The following is an 8689-nucleotide window of genomic DNA, read 5'->3' as shown; positions in this document are numbered from 1 at the left end:
TCTGCTAAATCATTACAGAGGTACTTGAAGAGCATTCAGTCTTGGACAAATTTGTGGCAGATCAAATTTAATCTAAATAAATGTAAAGTATTATATGTAGGAAATAAAAATATTAGGTTTGAATATGCAATGGGATGTCTGGAAATCGAAAGTATTCCTTATGAGAAGGACTTAGAAGTCATAGTGAATGCAACACTATCAAGTACCAGACAGCATTCAAAAGCCATTAAGAAGGCTAACAGAATGTAAGGTTATATAGCATAATGTGTAGAGTACAAGTTTGCACAGAGGGGACTGGGCGGTCTCGTGATCTGGAACCCCTACAGATTTTATTTTTTTTTCTCCAGCTTTTGGAGGTTTTTTTTTTTTTCTGTCCACCCTGGCCATCGGACCTTACTTATTCTATGTTAATTAATGTTGACTTATGTTTATTTTTTATCGTGTCTTTTATTTTTCTATTCATTTTGTAAAGCACTTTGAGCTACATTTTTTTGTATGAAAATGTGCTATATAAATAAATGTTGATTGATTGATTGATTGAAGTCCAAGGAGGTTATGCTCAAACTTTATAAGGCACTGGTGATAGTGAGGCTTCATCTGAAGTACTGTGCTCAATTTTGGTGGAAATACCAGTACTGGAAAAAGTCCAGTGCTACAGAGGATGAGTTATGAGGGAATATTTAATGAACTGAGCCTTTTCAGTTTATGCAAAACAGTATGAAGAGGAGATATGATTGAAGTGTTTAAAATTATAAAGGGAGTTATTACAATGGATTGAGACTGTTACCTTGAAATTAGTTCATCAAGAGCATGGGAACACAGTTACAAAATTGTGAAGGGTAAATTTCACACAAACGTTATAAAGTTTTTCTTTACACAGAGAACCACAGGCATATGGAATTAGTCACCAAGTAGTGTGGTAGACAGTAGGACTTTGAAAACCAGACTTGATGTTTTTTAAAAATAATTAATTGGATAGGAATGGTGAATATTTCATTGTTCTAATGTTTTAATATCCTAATTTGTTAAAATTGTGATGTTAGCACTTTAATTCTTATAATTTCTGACTTTTTATTCATACTTTCCATTGAATGATAAAATGTGGTAGAATTTTTGTTAATGTCAACACTTTTGAACACTTCAGGTTGCCTCACTGGTTGGTCATTTATGAATTTGGTTTATTGTGTTTTATATGATCTTGATTTGAAGGTAAATTTAAATGAAATAAAAAGACCAAGTGCTCTAAGTACTTGTGATACATTTCTCTGCTGATGATCCCCTGTGTAATTGTCCATGTCTATCAATTTGTACATTTTGGCATTATGCTGCTATTTTCCTTTTAAAAAATTTCCTTCCATCCTTCATTTCTGTTCATGGCCACATTTTATTTCTAAATAAAAGAAAATCATAAGATTGTTCCCTAACCCCTCCTCATAAACATAGAGGAATAATAATTTAGCCTTAAAAATAAAGTCATGTATATTTCATCCTATTCTACTAGGTGCTGTATAAGGCAGAGGGCAATGACAACGTAAGCTGTACAGTCTCCAAACATGAGACTCAGTTTCACAAATAAAGTGGTTACTGATGAAAAGACCAGGGACAATTTCCAGCACTAACATTTTAAAATGTGTTGGAAAACATTTGGATAAAATATATCATATATTATGTATATCCAAAGCTTTAAAAACATCAGATTAAGAACTTGGGGAGCGAGGTAAATGGGACGAGCTGTGATCTGTATACATAACGATAATGATCCTACAAAGCTATATACCCTTAATAATTTTATTATGCTTCTTACACCTACATAATTATTGGTGTGTTTGTTGTCCTTGATCACTTACAGCATGTAACTTGTATCTCTCCACTTCACTGCCACTCATTCAGATGTCATCAATTTAACTGCAAACAAATGTACTTTATAAAAATGTTGTGTATATTTATGTTAACTGGCATCCTGCATCTTTTTGATTGAAACAGGAAGATTGTTAAATATGCGACTATTAGGGGGTGCCCCAGAGTCACAAACACCTGACACGGCTTGACCAAACATGGTCCCACGTTCAAAAAGATGGTGTTTTTTTATTAACAGTACCTTCACAGGTGGTCAATGGCCAAAATAATACAAGCAACAATTCTAAAAGGTCCTGTCCTTACACTTCTATTTTTGACCTCTGACTCTTCTCTGTTAGGCAGAGTGGCTGCTTTTTTATATAAGGCAGAAGTTCCCCAAAGTAGAGAAACCCTCTTTTGGCAGCTCCCCTCTGATAGCACCCAGGGACTTTAACAGGGTTACCATTCCAGACTACAGGTCCAATGAAACCCTGCAAGTGTCCAAACTGTGACCTTACCAGAGGAGCACTTCCACTTCCTGTGATGTGGGATAATCTGTTGCAGTCCATCCATAATGGCCCAAGTGCCCCGACTAGGATGGAAAGCGCTAGCCATTCTGGTTAGGCTGTTTCTCCCATTACATTGTCCATCCATTATGGCCTCCCAGTTGGTTAAGTCAACAAATCTATCCACTTACAATTCCTTGTGGACGTAAACTGTATAATGTGTGAAGGCTGAAGGCCAAATATCAAATAAACACTTTCACAAAAGGTACAAGGTTAATACACTGCTTCTGTCGTGCAGTGGTAAGAACTGGTAACTTGTAATCAAGAGTAAAAGTTAGCTTTTTTTCAGTTGTTAGTTAGGGTCTAATAAGGAGGGGTGGGAAAGAGAGTGAACGTGACTTAGAGAATAAAACTGAAAAAAAGCTAACTTTAACAAGTACCATAAATTTACACATGATCTGATGCAGTTCATTTTCAAATAATATTGCATTAGTGCGATGATGTTTTCTGATTGGTACTATTCAGGTCATAAAATGATTTCTTCAAAATGACACATATATTTGTGTCTTTCTTTTGTTTCCGGGTGCTGCATTAACATCATGCGCCAGAAGGCTTGAGCTTATTCAGTGCTAACAGGAACACGCAGGTTGCCTGTTACTTTGTGCTACAACATGCTGACGGCGATCAACACACATGTACTGTGCAAGGTATGCACGGTGTCCACTGAGAAATGAAGGGTGTTCTTGGCTCACCTTGCAGAGGAACTTCATCGTTGCTTCTTACAAGAAAAGGCGATAGAAAAAGAAAAAGTGGATGCAACATCAACAAGCTTCTGTTTCAAGACCGCTGATCCCCTAGGAAAGCAAACTGAGTCAGTGTCAGGTGCCCCTTCAGTGTAATAGGAACCACAGCACAGAGAGAAACGCGTACATTGCAACAGGTGCACATGTCGTAAATGTAGGAAGGACGGTCCTTGGGTGTGTGGGAACTGTTAACATTTGAATTTGATGATTGTAAATAGCACGGAACTGACCTCTCTGTATTATTCTTTCCTCTGCATGTCTTGGAGTTCAAAAGAAACACCACCACGCACCAAAATGCAGAGACTGGGAAAGATCAGAGATAAAAAAACACGGTCACTGATTACAACTTTCCTTGGGAAAACCCATATAAACATAATGAGAACATGCAAAATTAATGTGGGGCAAAATATACATGTCAGTTAAATTCTGGGAGACATCAATGTTACTCCATGTGCCTTAATGAAGAATGTTGTATGTTTGAAAAAAAAAAAACATTTCAACAGTTGCAAAAAAATGGTTTTCAGAAACAAATGCACCATGGACTCTACCATGCTATGAGGAAATAATTTAGGCAGCTAAATCGCCATATGGGGTGGCTGAAAACACCAGTAAGATGAGTCTAACGGAACCACAATGTCAATTTGTCTAATGTGTTAATGTAACTTTAATAAGGTATCTGCCACATGTTGTCCTCAATCATTTACGTAGCATGCTGAACCATGCAGTGACTTTATTGTTTGCTATTTTCCCATCAATCATATATTACATATTGTGCAGTTTGGAGAAACATTTGTAGAGCTTAGGCATCTGAAACATGGACAGTCAGTAAGAGCTGTGATTGCCCAACCCGATTGGGTAATTTCTGCCATGATTTTGTGGGAGCTAAGGCCTGTCCACTTTAGGGTTTAGGGGGTATCAAAAACTGTGTAGGGCCAAGCATCAAAACAATTAATTTCCAGCTTGTGCAGTAATTCACATGAAAATTAAAAAGAGAAGTTCTTGTTTGTTTTAGGTTAGTGAAATAAATGAAAAGAACTTCTTTAACTTGATGGATTATGAAGATTTATTTTTGCTTTCCATATTGTAGTCAGAAAGCACAAGAGTAGTAATAAGGAAAACCCTCTGAATTGAAGCTATAGTATGTTCTTTGATGGTGCTCATTGTCTATCATTGTCCTGAAGGGGACAGATATGATTACATAAGGCATCAGAGGTAACTGGTTGCTACAGATAGAAACAAAGAGCTTTTTATAGTAATTTTTATATTAATCTTTATGTGAAATGTCCTTGCAATTCGTAGAAGACATTTCTTTGAAATCAAACTAATTTTCACCTTTTTCCCTAATTTCAGTGTGTAGCAAAAAAAAAAAAAGCTGCGGTAATGGTCAGTGTGCAGGTCAGTGCAACTTTTCTTAAGGAATTATCAAGCATTCCTAAGCCTTCAGCATTTTCTGGGTCTGCCACAGGGTCTCCAACCCAGTGGGACATGCCTGGCGGAACTCTATCAAGGGATGCCTGAGGGGCAACCTTACGACAAGCTTAAACTACCTCAAGTGGTCAAATGTACTCTGAAGCTCTCCCAAATCCCTGAGGTTCTCACCCCATCATGGAGTGTCAGCCCACTCACCCTGTAAAGAAACTTAATGTCTGCCACTTGTACTCACAATGTCAATCATTTAGCCATTACCCAGAGCTCATGTTTATAGGTGAGGACAGGAATGTAAATTGAACAATAAACCAAAAGTTTTGTCTTTAGACTCAGCTCCAGCTTCACCACCGTGGAGCAGCACATTGTTCTCAGAACAGCTGAGACCACTACAATGCAGTTGTCAGTGTCACATTCCTATTTTCCATCACTTATGAACAGGATCCCAAGATACCTAACTCTTCCACTAAGGGCTATTGTTCCCCCCTGAAATGGAGAGAGAAATCAATTTATTTCAGTGTTAAAACCCTGACCTGAGACTTAGAAGTGCTGATCTTCATCCAAGCCACTTCACACTGGGAGACGAATTGTTCAAGTTTGTTTTAAAGATCACTGATAGGACAACATCTTCTACATCAAGCAATGATGTCACTCCTATCGTTGCTAACTGTATACTCTCTCATCCTTGGCTAATTTTTGATATCCTGTCCATTAAAACCACTAATAGGAGTAGTAACAAGACAGAGTCTTGATGAAGGCCAACACCCACAATGAATGGATTTGGCTTAACACTAAGTACGATTTGGACACAGTTCTCACTGCATTTATATATGGAATGAACAGAATGCAAGAGCTGCCCAGTTTCTCAATATTCCTGCAGCACCTCCCACAACAAGACAGGATAGGAATGGCAAGATTTATTGGGCTGAATGGCCTGCTCATGTCTAAATTTTCTAATGTTCTAACACATGCCAAGGAACACGGTCATATGATTTTTCCAAGCCTAAAAAAAGCACAAGATTATCACACTTCCATGCACCCTAAAGCAACTACACCAGACAGAAGAGCTGGTCTAACGTCCCATTGCCAGGATGGAATCCACATTGTTCTTTCTGTGAATTTGGCACAATCATCAGATGGAATCTTCCCTTTAGCACTGTTGTATATGCCTGACGTGAGGGGCTAAGGAATGTGATCTCTCTGTACTTGGAGCACACCCTTTGGTCAGTCTTCTTAAATATGGGGACTGTCACACCAGTCATTCCAAGGGTGCCTTACCAAATGTTTATGAGACATTGAATAAACATGTTAACCATGCTAACTCTACAATGTCCAAGGCTTTCAACATTTCATCTACCCCACCAGCATTTTCACCATGGAGAACTTGGACCACCTTAGTGAAGTCAGCAAAAGTGATGGGATGCCCCCATTGGCCATGTCCAATGCTGCCTCCTGGTAGGACAGCATGTCTACCAAATCGAGGAGTTCTATCCAGCATTCCTTCTATGACTTCACAATTTCCCCAGAAGAAGTCAGCACCTTTCTATCCCTACTTAACACAGTCTGGGCAAGGACACCCCTTTCCCTTCTGAGGATGTGAACAGTTGCCAAAATAGTCTCAAGGCCATCTGATAGTCTTTCGCAGTGGCTTCCTCAAGTCTTTGCTTCCACTACTACTTTTGCAGCAGCCCTCTTAGCCTGTCAGTACATCTCAACCATTTCAGGAGATCCCACATAGAAAATCTCCCTGAAGTACATGTTCTTTAGTCTGACAACAGGAAATGTATTTACTAAAATAATTAACTTTCGTGGGTTAAGTAGGTGGTAATATTAATTCTATTCTATAAAACTTCAGTACAAGGCTCTCATATTCACAAGTCAAATCACCAGCATATCACAAGTCGTTGATATTCCACACTGCACAGTGATAGTTTATGAGTGGCCTTTGTTAAAGTCTTATTACATGACAGTATGTGAAAAACAGATGCATTAACATTAGAATTACCAGAGTCTACGAAAAACTTGTAGATCTGGTCCACCTTAAAACCATTCTCACCTCTCCGCCACCGTCTTTTGTCTTCTAAATGTGACGATTAAGACGAGCAGCAAGCAGCCGGCTATTCCATTCCCCACCGTCGCAGAACGTTCACTAAGTTTTCCCAGCTCATGCCTTGTTTGGTTATCTGGGAGTGAAGTGGAGTTTTAGAGTGGAAATAATAGATCGTTATTTGGAACACATGCCTTTCATGTGTGTTCCGTTTCTACAGTAATCTGTGTAAACACATTGTTAAATCAGGAACTTTGTCATATTTTAGTAATAAATGTTAGAAAATGTAGGCATAAACTATAGAATGTGTGATTTCCAAAGATCAAATCAACACTTTCACAAAAGCTTCAAAAGAAACACAACAGCTTCTATAGCATAGTGCTAAGATTTGCATCTCAGAGCGCAGTATATTTATCGTTACTCAGAGACCCAAGATCGATTCTCTGCTGGGGAGAAAGTGTTTCTTTTTTTAACCATGGCCGCGCTGCCTGCCTGCACGCGTCTGCTTTCTGCGTCCTGAGGTGTTTTTTTTTTTTTCTTAAGTTAATCATTAAGTTTAAAATGTTGATCGTGGTTATTTCTGTTGATTAACACTAGAATTACCAGAGCCAAAGAAAAAACTCGTAAATCCATCCCACCTTAAATCGCTCCTTAAAACCGTTCTCACCTCTTCGCCAGCGTCTTTTGTTAATCTAAATGTGCTGATAAAAGAAAAGCTGCAAGTAGTCGGCTATTCCATCCCCCCACGACTTAGAATGTGCACAAACTTCTCCCAGCTCATGCCTTGATTGATTATCTGGCAGTGAAGTAGAGTTTTAGAGTGGAAATAATAGATCATTGTTTGGAACACACACATTTCATTTCTGCTCCGTTTCTACAGTAATCTGTGTAAACACATTGTTAAAACAGAAACGTTTTTTATATTATAGTAGTAGATGACAAAATGTAGGCATAAACTATATAATGTATGAAGCCTGAAGTCCAAATATCAAAGAAATTTTTTCACAGAAGGTACAAATCTAACACAACAATTGCGCTTTTATTCAAAAATATAACTGCAGAAACAAGAAGCCGCCTTAACATGCGACATTGACACTTGTTTATTATTACTGTCTCCGTGGCACAATAGACTCAGCTCCCGACTGGGGATCAAAAGGTCACAAGTTTGATCCTGCACCTCTCCAAACAAAGAGACAGTATATGTGAAAAAATCTTCGCACAAATGCAATATTATTTGAAAACGAACAGCGTCCGATCAGCTGTAAAAGTATGGCATTTCTAAATGTTTGCTTTTTTTCAGTCTGATTCTCTCAGTCAGACTGTATATTTGTCTCTTATTCAGTGCACGCAAGAACATGCAGGTAGCCAGATGCTACAACATGCTGGCGGTGATCAGCGCACATTTTAAAAAAAGAAACAGACAAATATATGTGACGTTTTGAAGAAATCATTTTATGACACGATTTACCTTTATTTCTTTACTTACTTCCTAAAGCCTAAAGTCACAAGTAGTGTGCAGAGGGCATGCGTTAAACTGTGTGTAATGCCACAGAAAGTGCCTGCTGACACTTTAGTATGCAAGCAATGGTATGTGCATTCTTGCTCCGATGTAGAAAGGAGCTGAGTTTACCTCTGTTACAGCGCGTCTATGTGAAAACAGCAGTATCAGAAGTGGGGGTGGGGTGTGTTTAGGCTCGTGAACGCGGCCAAGATAATAAAACTGACTAAAAAAAAAAACCAAAGCTAACCTTTACAAGTATCATAAATTACACTGGCTGTTACAGACTGAAATCAAATGTATGTTTTTATTCTAAAATAGTAAGACCAAAACGGAGAGATGCAGGATCGAACTCACGACCTTTTGATTGGCAGTCGGTAGCTGAGTCAATTGCACCACGGAGGAAGTCGTAATACACAAGTGTCAATGTCGCATGTTAAGGCGACTTTTGTTTCTGCAGTTATATTTTTGAATAAAAGCGCAATTGTTGTGTTATATTTGTACCTTCTGTGAAAATATTTCTTTGCTATTTGGACTTCAGGCTTCATACATTATATTGTTTATGCCTACATTT

This window comes from Polypterus senegalus, chromosome 4, assembly GCF_016835505.1.
Source record: "Polypterus senegalus isolate Bchr_013 chromosome 4, ASM1683550v1, whole genome shotgun sequence".
Lineage (NCBI taxonomy): Eukaryota > Metazoa > Chordata > Cladistia > Polypteriformes > Polypteridae > Polypterus > Polypterus senegalus.
The sequence above is the reverse complement of the archived record's forward strand: the minus strand, read 5'-3'. Positions refer to the sequence as shown.